Source organism: Siphateles boraxobius, unplaced genomic scaffold (assembly GCF_051911475.1).
Source record: "Siphateles boraxobius isolate OS27281-9 unplaced genomic scaffold, OSU_SipBor_1 24, whole genome shotgun sequence".
NCBI classification, from domain to species: domain Eukaryota; kingdom Metazoa; phylum Chordata; class Actinopteri; order Cypriniformes; family Leuciscidae; genus Siphateles; species Siphateles boraxobius.
The window spans coordinates 1,756,561-1,774,547 of record NW_027508855.1 but is presented as its reverse complement, the minus strand read 5'-3'; positions in this window follow the sequence as shown (position 1 = coordinate 1,774,547).

Below are 17,987 nucleotides of genomic sequence, written 5' to 3'. Positions count from 1 at the left end.
AGTGATGCAGATTTCGACTACATGCTCTGAGTAGTACTATACAGTAAGACATACATTTCCCATACCCGGAAATGAAAATTTCTTAGAATTAATAAACAATTAAAGTGCCCCTATTATGCTATTTTAAAGTATCCTAATGTTGTTTTAGAGTCTCCTACAACAGGTTTACATGCATCAAAGGTCAAAAAACGGTTTCATTTTATACATTTGCACATCACCACATTTTCAATGATGAAAAAAAAAATATTTTTTAAAATTGCCTTTACAGGGACTTTAAACGACTGGAATAAATCTCTCTAATCCCTCATTTCCGCAAGCTACTCTGCTCTGATTGGCCAGACAGCCCAGTCTGTTGTGATTGGTTTACCGCCTACAGCGCGCAGGTCGAAAACAAAAGCACTCATTGCACTCCTTGCCAAAACAACTCAGCTCTGCTTGTACTGAGGCTTCCTACACCATTTTATTTTTATTTTTTTTTATTTTTTTTTATTGAAGGTAACATTGGGTACAAACGTGTTAAACCATCAATATACAAACAAACATTTATACAGACATACCAAACCAGAGACAAAGAAAACAAAAAAACAAAACAAAAAACAGAAAAAAACCATATACTAAATAAAAGAGGAAAAATAAGAAAATTAAGAGGAATTGGGAAATAGGTCATAATATTGACACAAAAGTTTTCCATTCTTCTTGTTCTTTACAAGCTTGTGTGATTTAAGAAGCATATTAATTTCCAAAATATAATGTTTAAAACATAAGGAAGACTTATTAAATTTCTGCTTGTGTATAAAGAACTTGGCATATAAGATTATAAAGTTTAATACAAACTCCAGGGTGCCATCTTGTGGGAAACAAAAGTAACAGATAATATCTTTCAGGGTGAATGAGTGAGTTATATTTTGAGATTGGAGAAAGTGAGTACCCAAATCTTCCCAAAATCTTTTGGTAACTGGACAATTAAAAAATTAATGAGGAATTGTTCCAGTGTCCTGTTTACAAAAGCTACAGCATGTGTCAATGTCTAGAAACTTGGCAACAAAACAATTATTGGGGTAAATGTTATGTAAAAGTTTAAAGTGGACCTCTTTGGCTTTATTAGAGATACAGTATTTATGAGGAATCAACTATGTTTTTTTCCAATTTATTTCACTTATTAAGGAATTCCAATAAAACATCCCCCTTGGAGTAATGGAGTTACTCTTTTGCAAATGTCGGCGAATATGCTTATTATTACATTTTTTATCAGACAGTTCTACACCATCCAACATAAGTGAAAGCTGTCTGATATCTTTGTTTCCATAGCTCAGATGATTTTTAATTAATTGTCTGATTCCGGAAGGGATGGCATCAGTGATAGATTTAAACTCTTTAAAAGGTATTGGGAAAATCATGAGCTACCATAAACTGTTCATAAGAGAGCATGTTGCCAATCATCAAATAAGCAGAGTACATGGTTAATTCCTCTATCGAACCACTTAGGGAAGAATACTGATTTATTCCTAATAAGAATGTCGCTGTTGTTCCAAAGGTTTGTGTGGTGAGAAGTTGTGATTGAAGGATAATTTCCAGGCCAAGAGGGACTGTTGGTGGAAGTTGGACAATTTGATAGGTAATTTATTTGGTAGAAAATTACACTTTAGAAGAAATGAGAGCCCACCCAGTTTATTAAAAATAAAGTTTGGAATAAAGAAAAAATTAGAATCAGGATTTCGAATGCAGCTTTTTAACCAATTAATTTTGAATGAGTTGACCACATCTATGAAATCCAAAATCTCTAGACCTCCCTTTTCTTTAGGGTTAGAGAGAACATTCTTTTTAAGCCTATGAGACTTTTTCTTCCAAATGAAATCTAAAAAAGTCTTGTTGACTTGATTAGCAATTGAGTCCTTTACAAAAACAGATAAGGAAGGGTAAACAAAGCGAGAAAGGCCTTCTGCCTTGGAGAGTAATACTCTACCTAAAATGGACAAGTCTCTTTGTAGCCAGCAATTGAATATTAATTTGGTTTTCTGTATCCTATTCGAGAAATTTAAATCCTGTCTAACTATAATATTTTTACATACATGTATACCTAAATATTTTACATTCTGTTTTACTGGAATGTTATCAATAGCAGAGTCACTACAACAATGAAGTGGCAACAGCTCACACTTGGATCTATTAAGCCTTAAACCAGACGCAGAAGAGAATTCCTCCTCCAGTTCAAAGACAATGCTCAACTGGTCCTAGTTGTTCAGAAAAATGGTGGTGTCGTCCGCCAGCTGTGAGATCTTTATTTCTTTTCCAAAAATCTTTATACCTCCAAAATGTACTTCCTTTACTAAGTGTATAGCTAGTAGTTCGGTTACTAAGATAAATAAAAATGGAGAAATGTTACACCCCTGCCTGACCCCCCTATCAATTTGAAATCGTGGAGAAGTATTTTGATTAAATATAACAGAACTGTTTATATCTTTATAGAACATGCTGACAATGTTGACAAAAGGGCTTCCAAAACCAAATGCCTTGATGGCTTGTATTAAAAAAGGGTGTTCGATTGTGTCGAACGCTTTGTAAAAATCAAGAAACAAAACGAAGGCGTCAGAATCAATATTGTCAGCCTAGTCAAGCAAGTCCAAAACGAGTCTTATGTTATTGCTAATGTGGCGGTTTTTCATGAAACCCGTTTTGAGTTTCTGCAATTATTGAACTCAAATCAGATTTTAATCTATATGCATATACAGAGGCCAGAATTTTATAATCTATGGTTAATAATGTGATTGGACGCCAATTATCAATTAAATGAGGGTCTTTACCAGGTTTCGGGATCAAGGAGATAATGCCTTGCTTCATTGTTGTGGTCATTTCCCCTTGATCAATACACTCTCTATACATGTGCATTAAAGGGAGTTGAATAAGCTCCCAGAACTCCGCTCCTAGCCCATCTATCCCGGGAGATTTTCCTTTCTTCATAGCAAACAAAGCATTTTTAACCTCATTTAAAGAGAGATCAGCGTCACAAGAAGCTTTATAATCTTCACTAATAATAGGGATACTGTGCTGAATTTTTTTTTTTAAAAGTACACTTTCTTCTTTGTTAAAATTAGACTGATATAAATTACTATAAAACGAGCTAACAAATTTAGAAATGTGAGTAAGATCCTTAGAAAGGGTGCCATCAATGTAGAGCTCAGTTACAGAATTTCTTTTAGCATTCCTTTTTTCTAAAGCAAAAAAATAATTGGTGTTCTTTTCGCCCTCTACCAGCCACTTAGCCCTTGATCTAATAAATGCCCCTTTTGCCATTTCTGTATATATTTGGTCTATCTGAATTTGGATGGCTTTTATTTCAATTTCTTCTTCTTGGTTAATGTTACCTTTTGACATTATTTGAACTAATTTATTCATCAAGACATGTTCTGAATTATATTTTTCTTTCTTTATTTCCTTAGATCTTTTTATAGCCAATTGTCTAATTTTATACTTGAAGTACTCCCACTTTTTCTTATGTCCATTATTAATGTCAATCTCGAAGGTTTCTTTCGCTAGAAGCTTAACAGAATTATTAAAGGAGTCGTCACTCAAAAGAGTATTGTTAAACTTCCAATAACCTCTCAAGCCCGATTGTGGGTCAATGGAGCCTAGTTTCAAAATAATTAATTTGTGGTCCGAAAGGGGTGCATAAACATGTTAACAAATTGGAGAGAAGAAGAAGAAACTAAAAATAAATCAATTCTCGACTTCAAAGTCAGACTTCTATTACTCCAGGTGAAATCTTGGATGTCTGGGTTAAAAAAACGGCAAGCATCAGTCAAGGATAAGTCTGAGCACAGAGAAGATATTAAATCGCTTCCCTGGGAGGAGCGAGCCGCTCTAGGTGGGTATCTATCCTCTATTTCGTCAGGACATTCATTGAAGTCCCCCCCAAGAATTATAAAGGCATTTACGTATTTACCCTTCAAATCCCTTAGTTTGCCAGTAATGGAATTAAATACGTTTTTGTTGTCAAAGTGTGAATTAAATCCATATACATTGCAAACAATGAAAACTGTATTGTCCTGCTTGACTATTATTGTTATCCATCTTCCGTCAAAAGAGGGCTCAACTTCCAAAATATCCCCCTTGAAACCATGCACAAGGATTGAGACACCAGCAGAATATTTAGAACCATGACTAAATGGGCAACATTACCCCATTGAGCTTTCCAGAACCCTGTATCAGAGTGACAAGAGTGCGTTTCCTGTAATAAAATCAAGTCAGCTTCAGACCTTTTACAAAATAAAAATAATGCTTTCCTCTTTGTTAAGTCCCGGATACCTCTCACATTTAAAGACAAGACGTTAAGACGTTTAAACAAAAAGTCCATAAAGGAACAGATATATAGAACAGAAATTACCTGAAAGTGCTTTGAACGCAAAAAGTATGCAAAGACCTTACAAGAAGGTGATGATAACCTGCCTTAAAATAGCAAGAACCTTGTAGTACACATAGCCATCAACTTAGAATCAAGAACGTTCGAGACGGCTGCATTTATAGTAGATGAAACTAACATGATCTCATTTAAAGTACAACAAGGAGATCATATATATTGTACGAGAGAAAAAAAAAGAAGAAAAAAAAGTAAAATATGTTAAGGTGGCATAGGTATTAAGTGCTCAACCATCTCAGCAACGAGCGCAGGCAAAGTGTTCATGCCTGCCTATGGCTACAACAAAAGGGAAGATTGATCCAAGTCTAAACGACAAGGTAGCCTCCAAAACTAAATAAACCATTGAAGTTATTTTCCAAAAGTGCCACATGAACAGTGGGCTTATGTGTACTTGATACCTTGGTAACATAGGCGCCGATACCGTTGGTGCTCCGGGGCTCGAGCACCCACGGAAAATACCGAGCACCCACGTGTGCCAGACTGCCAGTAGGCTACATTCATTTAAAATGAATCATTGCAGTTGCTTGGTGCTATGTGAAGCGTTTGTCACACTGTGATTGGTTATGTCGCTGTCAGTCGCCTGCTCCATCACCAATCACAGCATTTCTCGGATGTAAACGCCTCTGATCGCGGTTACGTGTCAGTTAAACTTTTGATCTCCAAGTCTTTTGAAATTTCGAACACATTATTCTTTATGAGTGTAACTTACACACACCGGCGGCGCCCAGCTACGGCTTTAGGACCTTGTTCAAAATCCTGCCGTGCCACAGAGCGCGATTTACATAGTTTTATATTAAATTTACATTTATTTGTCTCAAATCGTCGTTAATGTATACTGACTTCAAGTTGTGCTGCAATATACATTTATTTTACATTCATTTAAAGAAATCAGCTGCTTGAATGAAAATTGCTGATGTTATCGGATTTTCAGGTGATATCAATTCATTCAGTTAACGGACACTCTGAGGTAAAGTGTTCAGACAGCAGACTTTGCAAAGGTTGTATTTAATTGTACAGTACAATCATTACATAGTACAGACTGTATCTTAATTCCATAATGTCCTGAAACATAACATTACAATATTGCTGGCCATAAACTGACAAAGTGCGCATCCGGTGTGCGATAGGCTACCTCGGGTCGTCGTAGACTCGGCGCTGCACTTCTCGTTCGGTTCTGAAATGCAAAAATTTTTTGACTAGGCCTAACGTTACTTTTTTTTTTTTTTTTTTTTAAAGGCCGTGCGTCCATGAGCACCCACGGAGGTCGGAGGAAAACATAAAACGGTGCCTATGCTTGGTAAAAGAAGAAGATGCTCAGCCAACGAGGCTATTCCGGACAGTCAATAACTTTTCCATTGATGACAGCTGAAGCACCACGGAATGAAGCCTTTTTCCCTTCACCACGCGCCTTCTTGATCAAAGGCCAGAGCTTCTCCTGAGCCACTCTGTCCTCCGGAGAAAGAGCTTCGGTAATCCTGAGACGATTCTCTTGCAAATACTGAGAGTTTTTAACTTCTTTCCAGACGACATCACGAAGGAGACGCAAGGCAAACAAAACTATACTTGATTTCGCAGCGCCGTCATCTCTCAGTTTCCCCACGCGATGAGCAATGTCAATGCCTTGTTTCAAGTCTTCACGAAGCTTTGGTACCATTTTCCCATGGATGTCGATTATCTTGCCTCTGATATCTTCATTTCTTGACTCACTTACCCCATGCATCTTAAGTGACCACCTTCTGCTGTAGCGTTGACACTCAGCAACAGCTTCTCAGGTGCTTATTTTCTTCTTGGAGCTTTGTATTGGCAACTTTCATTTTCTCCAGTGTTTGCTTGTGTTGTTGAACATCCAGTGACAGCTGTTTGACAGTTGTTGTCAGGTCCTCAACCCGTTTGGAAGTAGCTTCAGTGGTTATGCCTATAGCAGAGACTCTCCGGAGTGTTTCATCCTGCTTGTTGGTCATTGCTCGTATCGCCTCCATGAGTACAGCATTAGCCGTCTCCCAGTTTCGCCCATCTGATTGAGATTGAGATTGAGTCTCACAATGGCTCTGGGTTGGCCTCAAACCAGCACACCGTCTCCACGTAAAGGATTCTGGGCTACCGACTCTTGAGACTGGTTATGATCCATGTTTAGCGACACGTGTTGAGAAATCGTTAACCTTTCAGAGTTCCTCTTTTTCTTTTTAGACTTGGGCATTCGTGGTAGCCTACAATAATCACGTCTTGCTATATGTTCGTTTTTCTTTCTTTTTTCCCCCTTTTCTTAAGGTTCTGTCATCAATTTATTTTAAAAGATGGCAGTAATATCATAAACCCTTCGAAATTGCTCGCAGAGCGACAAGCAAACGTCCTCCTACAACGCTGCCATCTTGGGAGCCCCCCGGATGAGAGATCGCTTCCTACACCATAAACTAAACACAATAACAAACAATGACGTCGATTTTACCATATCAATCTGAGCGCGAGTGCGATGATGAAACACTGGAAGAACTATGAAGGTAAAATGATGACATAAAGAATCGCATGCGCAGGGAAAGATTTGTGAAAGTGTACATAAGATTGCAAGCGTAAATTAAATTTGCATGTGCAAGAGAAGATTTGTAAAGGTGTAAATCGCCCTTCAAGTGTAAGAAAAAAAATATTTGCAGCATTTAACTGTTATTCGTAAGTGTTATTCATGTATTTTGAAGCTGCAGCTTCATGCTAACGCAAAATAAATAGGATGTGTATTCTTCAGACTTTCATTTTCCCGCGCTGTTTTCCACGTTGTTCAGGTACTTGGAACAGTCAATTCCGACCTCTCCTCCTTGACTTGGCAAGCTTTGACTACCACATATTCCTTGTCTTCCACCTCCCACTGCTGGCTCCATGTTATCGCTATGTTCGCTCACAATATATATTTAAGTCACAATGTGAAATCAATTACCACTCATAAGTTGGCAGTAATCACAAAAGCAATTACAAGGGCCATTTTGTCAAATCTGAAAATGTGGTCTTTAAAAGTGGTACATGAGACTATAGAAACCCTGTCTGCTAAAGAATGATGATGAAATATTATATTCATACTGTAGATAATGTAGTCCAACTGGATCATGTTCTATGGTTACTGGTGTCAATTTATCTTGTTATCCTGATACGTTCACAATCTAAATATGGAATATTGTTCATCAGTTTCCATAAAAACTATGCATCAAGAGTAATGCAACAGTTACTTATCATTTTGAGCAATTGTATCAATTGAAATTTAAATCATTGTAATGAAAAGAATAGACAGCTATCTTAAATGTAATGTGTGAGTTCCGTTTTGAAATGATAATACTTTAATGTTGAGTTTTGTGATTTTGAACAGGTGATTTTAGTTAAATAAACAATAGATCTTAGGTTTATGTGCATTGTATCAAAGCAATTGGAAAACGTGTTAAGAGTTTTGAAAAATGCATTTTGATCATCAGCTGTAAGTTTTGGGTCTAGAGTTTTATAAAATGACATGAAGGTTCTGATATAACGGTAAGAGCCGTGGGAATGGAGCGAGGCCGGTGGCGTGAGTGCTAATGAGCGTCACCTGCACGCCACACCGGTCTCAAGTCCCACAGAGGAGCTCCAGAAGGATAAAGGGCAGTGCAAGACTAGAGAGTACCAGGGGAGTATTTCAGAAAGCAAGGTTACCTTACTGTCAAACATACCCTGAACTCTTGGTTGATTAAACCAAACCTTGCTTACTCAATGTATGCTGGTTCCAAAAATGCGTCCGGGATCAAGTTTAGCCAACTATGTTCAGTCATAGTCAACTATGTAAGACGTTCTCAACAGAGCGGCGAATCGACGAGTCACCATGGAAACGGAAGTGGCAAGGAGACGTAACCGAGTAATCTGATATTTATATACGTAACCGAGACGTTCGCTTTCGTAGCCACTACGAGTTACGTAGTGACGACGAATGGGGTTACCAGTCTAATCACGCCACCTCGGCTGTCTTCCAGTGCCCTGCGTAAGTCTGAGCTCCCTGTCGTGAGCCTAGCATGGATCGAGGACTCCTACTTAACACAGGAATACCAAGGCACACTGGGAAGCAAATCTCAGAGGAGATATGCAACACAATGCCTACCCGAAGGGAGGACTTAGGAATACACATGTGGCCCGAGATGGGTTAACATATGGAGAAACACTGGAGCATCCAGCCTGTAGGGTGGAATCTTTCAACTCCAGGGGTGGCAAGGTGGCTTGCCAAAGGAAAGACACATGCTCAGAAAGGCTTACAGTGGAAATACACCCGTGGGGGTCGTCCAGGGGGGCAACCATGCACATGGAGGGACCTAGACACTGCGAAAGCTGCCGGAGGCATAGACTCTGGCGTTGACGTCAGCAGTGCTGGAGGAACTCAGGGCTTCTCGGGAAACTCACCTGAGAAGAATATTGCACGTATACAGTCCGAGGAGTGGAATGGCGAGAAAGCGATGACACAGAACGGGTCCTATTACCGGCCATTGGGGGCGAGTACATGAGAGGACACTAGCTCCACTCGGAGATTATAGAATCTCGCGAATGTGTTAGCGAGTTGCCATACGCTAGAGCCAAAGAGGAAGCCACACTCCGAGTGGAGAGGGCCTTCACACCAAGGCGGCACGGTCTTGCTGGTGAAGGTCTGACGGCAGGCCCGAGTAACTGGTACTCGGAGCGTGCCTGGTTGCCATGCCCATCTCAGGACTCGAAGCCAGTGCTGAAGCGGTCTCATATGAAGGAGTCCGAGCGGGGCTGCCGCTGCAGACGTCATATGCCCCAGGAGCCTCTGAAAAAACTTCAGTGGAACCGCCCAGTTGACCCGAAGGCCCAAACGGGCGAGGTACTGCGAACACAAGATCCCTGTGTTCACAAATCTGGTCTCGAGAGTGAGCTAGGAGCAGCCAATCGTCATGATGGATCAGGATGCGTACCCCATGTTGCCGGAGTGGCACAAGGGCTGCCTCGACGATTTTCATGAAGACGCGAGGGGACAGGGCTAACCGTGAATGGGAGAACCGTGTACTGGTATGCCTGCACCTCGAAAGCAAACCGAAAAAATGGTCTGTGTCAAGGAAGAATGAAGACATGAGAGTACGCGTCCTTCAAGTCTATCGCTGCAAACCAATCCAATGGTCGAACACATTCGAAAATGCGGAAGCCTGTGAAGGGTTCGGTACAAGAGACGCGCAGGTCTAGGATTGGCCGCATCCCACCGCTCTTCTTGGGTACAATGAAGTAGGGGCTGAAGAACCCGGACTTCATTTCGGCTGGAGGGGCGGTCTCGATCCACCGGGGGAAGGAGTGGCCCTGCAACCACTTCCTGGAAAGAACTGCAACCCATCTTTGAGCTGCCCGTAACGGGAGCGCCTCATCGCCTGGTGTTCGGCAGGCTGCGGGGCTGGTACGGGCTGGGGCACCTTCCTGCGACTACCTCCACGGGGCGGCGTGGAAGGCTGCTGCTGGGGCCGGGTGGGAGTGGCGGAAGTCGCAGGAGGGCGCCCTCAGTGTACCCTTTGGCCGTGGCCTCTGTGAGGGCAGAGAAGGCAGAAGAGGTCGCTGACCAGTCGCGAAAAGTCAAAGGAGACTCTCACGATCTCATGACCTCTTCATGCACGTCTGGGAAGAAAGGAATTGAGGCCCCCAAAAACCAATCATCAAGCCTTGAGCGCTCGGGACATGGCGGAAGGGTCCACACAAGCCCGATGCTCGACCACAACATTGCGATGGTCATGTTCCCGCAATGAGAACATGACGCATCCACGATCATTTTCATGCCCATCAGCAGAATCAATCTGACTACCGCACCCAGAAATACACGGGCTAAACATCTTCAAAATGACGTGCCACGTGCAAGCTCTTTTTGTGAGAGGAAAGCTCGCAGCAGTGCTGAAGTGCCCAGAGAGAAACACACACGTTGTTGCAGACCACTGCACAGATCAGCAGGCAGGAATGTGAAACTCGCTGGAACACGCCGTCACACCAACACTGATTGGAAGCTGCTCGTCTCGAAGATAATCAGAGAATAGGCTGCAGGAGTAAAGATGACCTCTTGCTCCGAAGCAGAAAACATAACTGCATTGTGGCAAGGGGGGCGTGGTCTAGCGGGGCCTGTGACAGGAGAGAGGATTGGGAGACAGGTGCGGCGTAAGTGGGTCAAGTGCAAATAATGTACACCTGTGTCTTGTTTCAGTGATTGGTGTGGAGAGACAATAAAAGCCAAGTGGAAACAGTATGTGGGAGAGAGACCGGCGGAGATCTGTGTGTGTGGTCGCGTGACAAGCTGCAGACGGTGGGAGAGAGACCGGCAGAGAGCTCGGGGAACACATTGAGTGATTGCCAAACACTAGTGCAGTGTTTCCCAAACTTTTTTCAGTCGAGGCACCCTTTGAAAATTTAAAAAAAATTGTGGCACCCTACACTAGTGTTGTCACGATACTACTTTGATACTATACCTTGAAATGTATTGATTTTCAATACCACAGGGAATAACTGCCGTATATAGGCCTACTGTCATATAGATATTTTTTAATATTATCAATTTTTTTTGTCCATCCATTTAAAGTCTAGGAAATCATTAATTTCTTCTGCAGAGATGACTTTACATGATGACATATTTAATTAAGGCTTTTATTCATAATTCAGCAAAACATTGCTCAATTACCATTGCAAATCTCACCTAAATGTTTGCTCACTCAGTGTAGGCCTATTTGTGTTTTTATATTGGGATAATTTTGTTATAATTGCACAAGATAGCTTGTTTTTAATATATTTTATAATGTAATAATTTCACAGTTAATCTCCAAATTAATGTATAAACAACATAAAGACAGTATATTTTAAATAATTGTTTAATGGCATCTTTTTTATGAATGAAGCCCAGTATCACTGATACCAATACTGCTACTGATGTCAGGAAATACACAGAAATTGAATAAAGTTATCAAACACTTTACAGTCTTCACTGCATAAATAATAAATTAAATATAGATGAATCCTTATTAAAGCTACAAGCGTTCTTTAGTCAAGAGCAGTGAGTAATTTTCTCTGTTACCTGTTCTTTGATTCTGTTGTCACTGCTGCACTTGTTTATCTCACACGCGTCCCATCTTCTCACAACTCTAATTTAAGATTTTAACTAATTTAAGACTGCTCTCATGAGGATACTCAACAAAACGGACATTTTGTCATAACTGTGTGTTATTATTCGTTCAAGCACGAAAGAGAAGTCGATTCTGGCACGCGATGCGCGTCGTCCTGTGTCAGCAGGACATTCACAGACAGCGCGTTCTCTTTTGTCTTTTCGCGGTTGCATGGTTTAAAAGCATTTGCATGAATAAGAACGTGATTATATCATGTAAGGCTAGCCAAAGGATGACAGAAAAAAACGGATGCTGCGTTAATTGTGTTTAAATCTTTTTTAACGCGTAAAACTGAAAAACATTAATCGCACGCGTTACCGTTGACAGCAGCACGGACATAACCGATGTGTTTGTGAATATGCGGCAAGACGGACGTTGTGACAATGTTTCGTATGTATTTGACCGTAAGCGCAACAAGCCATGAAAAAGAGGCAGCTTTATGTGTGGACACTGGGAATGAAGCACGAGAATGAAATCATGAGGAACCCCCGCAATTCAACGAACGCGGAAAACTTATGAGTTGCATTTTTTAGTATAAATTTGTGTGCATTATTTGTTGTTATTAGACGCTTCCGACGATGCGAGATTGATGATACATTTATTATTATTTTTTTTTACACATTTTAGCAATTTAAAAATGTTTAATGGAGTTTTTACACGGCACCCCTGCTCTCGCCAGAAGGCACCCCAGGGTGCCGCGGCACCCCGTTTGGGAAACGCTGCTCTAGTGGACTGAGTTTTGAGTATACAGCGCTGTGTGCGCGACTTTTGTTTTGTTTATTTTACGTTGTTCCAATAAAGACCCACAGTCTCCGCAAGCCGACCCTGTCCTCTTCCTTCGCAGAACCCTTGAGACTGCTACACTGGTGCCGACACCCAGGAAGGGAGATGGAATCCGCCGCCAGCCAACCGACTTCGTCGACATCACCATCCCCACTTGCGGAGGTTATAACGTCCCTCGCGGCCCTCCACCACGAACATCATCAGACCCTCGTGGGTATGAGGAGCGACCTGGAACGTCGGTTCGAGCTCCTCGTCCAGGGCCAGCAAGAGGACCGCGAGAGGTTCCGGAGCTGGATGGATCAGGAGGTTCAGACCGCATCCACGCCGCCACCGGCCGAGTGCCCCCACCTGGCCATGACTAAGATGGGGTCCCAGGATGATCCAGAGGTCTTCCTGGACCTTTTTGAAAAAGCAGCAGAGGCAGGTGGGTGGCCAAAGGAGCATTGCCCGGTGCGCCTCATCCCGCTGCTGTCTGGAGAGGCGCAGGCGGCTGCCCAACAGCTGCCGGTCCAGAATCTCCTGATTTTCGACGATCTCAAAAGGGCCATCCTCCAGCGGGTCGGCCGGAGCCCAGAGCAACATCGCCAGAGGTTTCGGTCGCTGGATCTTGGCGACAATGGCCGGCCCTTCGTGATGGCCCAACAGCTCCGGGACTCCTGCCGCAAGTGGCTGCTGGCCGAGGGAAGCGACGTTGAGAAGATCATCGATCGTGTGGTACTGGAGCAGTTCATCGCTCGGCTCCCGAAGAAGACGGCCGAGTGGGTCCAGTGCCACCGACCAACGTCGCTGGACTCGGCCATCCATCTGGCGGAGGATCAGCTGGTGGCGTGCTCCAGGGTCGGCGATACCCTCCCTAATGTGTCTCTCTCCTCTTCTTTTTCAGTTTCGTCCCCCTCTTCCCCCCCACAGCGACCTGTCCCGCTCCCTAGGAGTCGTCCGCCGGGTCCGTTCAGAGGGCCACCCCGGGGCAGAATTGGGGTGGCGGTGGACCAGTCAGGGGACGCCCGCGGGCCGTCCCGGGGCGTCACCTCCGCCGGAGCGGAATCGTCTCCTCCGGGTTCCATGCTCTCTCCGTGCCAATCCCTTGGCCCACTTCCCGCCACCAGGGTGGCGGGGAGGCCTGGGCCGGCCTGCTGGCGTTGTGGGGACCCGGATCATTTCATTGATGGATGTCCCATGATGGATATAGGGACAATGATCCGGGTCCCAGATGTCCAGCAGGCTACCCACGATCAGGCTGGCCGGTACCAAATACCTGTGAGTATTAAGGGGGATACCTATCAGGCTCTGGTGGATTCAGGCTGTAACCAAACCTCGATCCACCAAAGCCTGATTCAACCCGAGGCATTGGATATGGGCCGCATGGTTCGGGTAAGGTGTGTGCACGGGGATGTGGTGAATTATCCCTTAATGTCAGCTGTGATTCAATTCAGGGGACAAAAGCATAGGGTGGAGGTCGCAGTTAACCCGCACCTCAGGCATCCACTGATTTTGGGAACGAATTGGCCAGCTTTTAGCAAGTTAATCAGGGGCTTATGTGTGGATGCCTCTTGTGGAACGGAAACGCAGGGTAGTGAGCCGTCGGTGCGGTTGGGAGAGACGGAACCGGGACCCTCGGTACTAGTTTCAGGGGAACCGAGCGTAATCGAGAGACAGTTTCTCTCGGAACGCGATGATTTTCCCCTGGAGTAGTCTCAAGATGAGTCTCTTAAACACGCATTTGAACAGGTCCGTACCATCGACGGTCAGCCTCTCCAAACCGACCGTCCACTCACCTATCCTTATTTTGCGATTATGAAAGATAGGTTGTATCGAGTGATACAAGACACTCAGTCAAAGCAGGTTACAACCCAATTATTGGTACCAAAAAGCCGTCGGGAAATGCTTTTCCAGGCGGCTCATTCTAATCCCATGGCAGGACATTTGGGACAGATATCGACACTGAATCGTCTCATGCCCCGTTTCTTTTGGCCGGGCATTCACGAGAACGTACGCAGGTGGTGCGCGTCTTGTCGTGAATGTCAGCTGGTGAATCCGCCGGCCTCCCCAAAAGCGCCATTGCGCCCACTTCCCTTAATGCAGGTCCACTTCGAAAGAATTGCGATGGACCTCATCGGGCCATTAGAACGTTCCGCACGAGGACATCGGTTTGCATTAGTGATAGTGGACTATGCAACCCGATATCCCGAGGCAGTGGCTCTCCGCACCATCTCAGCTAAGAGTGTTGCGGATGCACTGTTTCGTTTAATCTCCCGAGTAGGGATACCGAAAGAGATCCTCACTGACCAGGGCACGGCGTTCATGTCACGTACTTTACGCGAACTTTACGAGTTGTTGGGCGTTAAGTCGATTCGTACCAGCGTCTATCACCCACAAACAGACGGACTGGTCGAACGATTTAATCGCACGTTAAAGACCATGATTCGTAAATTCGTTCACGAAGACGCCAAAAATTGGGATAGGTGGTTGGAACCCCTGTTGTTTGCTGTGCGCGAGGTCCCGCAAGCCTCCACAGGGTTTTCCCCCTTCGAGCTCCTTTACGGACGACAGCCCCGCGGGGTGCTGGACGTCCTAAAGGAGACTTGGGAGGAAGGACATTCGGAGAGTCGTAACGAAATCCAGTATGTCCTGGACCTGAGAACAAAACTCCACACTTTGGGGCGGCTCTCAATGGAGAATTTGTTACAGGCTCAGGGCAGACAGACCCAGTTGTACAACAGGGGAACCCGACTTAGAGAATTTTCACCGGGATATAAAGTCCTTGTATTACTTCCTACGTCAACTTCTAAATTACTTGCAAAGTGGCAAGGACCCTTTGAGGTCACACAGCGAGTGGGCGATCTCAATTATGAGGTACTTCGAACGGATAGGTGCGGGGCACGTCAAATTTATCACCTCAACCTCCTTAAAAAATGGAATGAGGCGGAGTCAGTGATGCTGGCGACGGTGATTAGTGCGGAAGAGGATCTCGGACCAGAGGCGAATGTTAAACAGCAATCCCTCGCCCTGGCCCCGGGGGGAGATCATCTTTCACCGTCCCAGCTTGCTGACGTAGTTAGGTTGCAGACAGACTTTGCCGACGTGTTCTCGCCCCTACCCGGTCGAACTAATCTTATTCAGCACCACGTTGAGACCGAGCCGGGTTGGTCGTTCGCAGCCGGCCGTATAGGTTACCTGAACACAAAAAGAAAGTGGTTCAGTCTGAATTAGAGGCGATGCTTGAAATGGGGGTGATAGAAGAATCCCACAGTAACTGGGCGAGCCCGATAGTTTTAGTGCCTAAAACCGACGGCTCTGTTCGATTCTGTGTGGATTACCGCAAGGTTAACGCTGTGTCGAAGTTCGACGCCTATCCAATGCCGCGGATTGATGAACTGCTTGATCGGCTGGGCACTGCTCACTTTTATTCGACACTGGACTTAACGAAATGATACTGGCAGATCCCCTTATCACCTTTATCTAAAGAAAAAACAGCCTTTACCACGCCGTTCGGGTTACACCAATTTGTTACACTTCCGTTCGGGTTGTTCGGGGCTCCAGCCACGTTTCAGCGTCTCATGGACCGAATTCTCCGGCCCCATGCTGCGTATGCCGCTGCCTACTTGGATGACATCGTCATATACAGTAATGACTGGCAGCGGCATATGGAGCATGTGCGAGCTGTCCTGAGAGCGCTGAGACTGGCTGGACTCACGGCCAACCCGAAGAAATGTGCAGTTGGGCGAGTAGAGGTCAGGTATCTGGGCTTCCACTTGGGTCACGGGCAGGTGCGGCCGCAAATTGACAAGACCGCAGCGGTTGCAACTTGCCCGAGGCCCAAGACCAAAAAGGAGGTGAGACAGTTCCTGGGGCTGGCGGGATATTATAGAAGGTTTGTGCCTAAGTATTCGGACCTCGCCAGCCCGCTGACTGATCTCACTAAAAAGGAAGCACCAGACCCGGTCCAGTGGACGGAGCAGTGTCAGCAGGCCTTCACCCAGGTAAAAGCTGCTCTGTGTGGCGGCCCACTATTACATTCTCCCAATTTCTCTCTCCCTTTCTTGTTGCAGACAGACGCGTCGGACAGGGGGCTGGGAGCAGTCCTGTCCCAGGAGATAGAGGGTGAGGAGCGGCCGGTGCTGTACATTAGTCGTAAGCTCTCAAAGAGAGAGACTAAGTACAGCACCATTGAGAAAGAATGTCTTGCCATCAGATGGGCCGTCCTCACCCTCCGCTATTATTTCCTGGGGCGGGAATTCACTCTCTGTTCGGACCACGCGCCCCTCCAATGGCTCCACCGCATGAAGGATACCAACGCGCGGATCACCCGCTGGTATCTGGCCTTACAGCCTTTTAAGTTCCAGGTGGTCCACAGGCCGGGTGCACAGATGGCTGTGGCTGACTTCCTCTCCAGGAGGAGGGGGGGGGGGAGGCTGCAGGCCGGATGGCTCCCCGGCCTGAGTCGGGCGGTGGGGGTATGTGGCAAGGGGGGCGTGGTCTAGCGGGGCCTGTGACAGGAGAGAGGATTGGGAGACAGGTGCGGCGTAAGTGGGTCAAGTGCAAATAACGTACACCTGTGTCTTGTTTCAGTGATTGGTGTGGAGAGACAATAAAAGCCAAGTGGAAACAGTATGTGGGAGAGAGACCGGCGGAGATCTGTGTGTGTGGTCGCGTGACAAGCTGCAGACGGTGGGAGAGAGACCGGCAGAGAGCTCGGGGAACACATTGAGTGATTGCCAAACACTAGTGGACTGAGTTTTGAGTATACAGCGCTGTGTGCGCGACTTTTGTTTTGTTTATTTTACGTTGTTCCAATAAAGACCCACAGTCTCCGCAAGCCGACCCTGTCCTCTTCCTTCCCAGAACCCTTGAGACTGCTACATGCATGTTGCCAGCGTACTTCGTTATACCCACGAGATGGGGCGGAGTTGTGCTATGCAAATTCCGCAGACCCATGTAATTTCCTTGCCATGGGCTCGTTTTGTAATACTCAAAGTTGATAGGCTTTCTAAGCGATACCTCGTTCGTAGAGACTACGAAAGGGAACCTTTCTTTTTCAAAAACGGTAACTTTCAGGGTCTGCTCTAGAGCAGCTTCTTGTTCCAGGGTTAGTTTAGTTTAGAGGTGTTCAGCTCATGCATGCCCTATTGATGAAGCTGCAGTGGGCATGACAGAATTTACACATTTTATATATATATATATATATATATATATATATATATATATATATATATATATATATATATATATATATATATATATATATTAATTCCTATAAATAACTATTGTTTTTATTGAAGAACATACAGTTCTGCAATACATAACTTTTTATTTTAACTTTTTAACTAATATATTAATTTAAATACCCCATATTAGTTAATTTAATATATACATTAAAAACGGGCAGCTTTGACATGATTACAGTAGAAATACTGGAAATATAGCATATGGAGCATATGTCTTGTACAATGGGGGACCTTCAAGTCAAAAAGGTTGAACTAAGAGTCAATGGTACAGTAAAACAAAAAAATGTTTGTACCAAGAGTGATCTCACTTTTGGTTAAAAATGTTCATGTTTTGAATAATTCAAACAGGTAATATCACTAGGTCTGATATTTAGTCATATTTAAACACAACATGTGCAAGATCATGTGACCTGTCATGTCTATGTT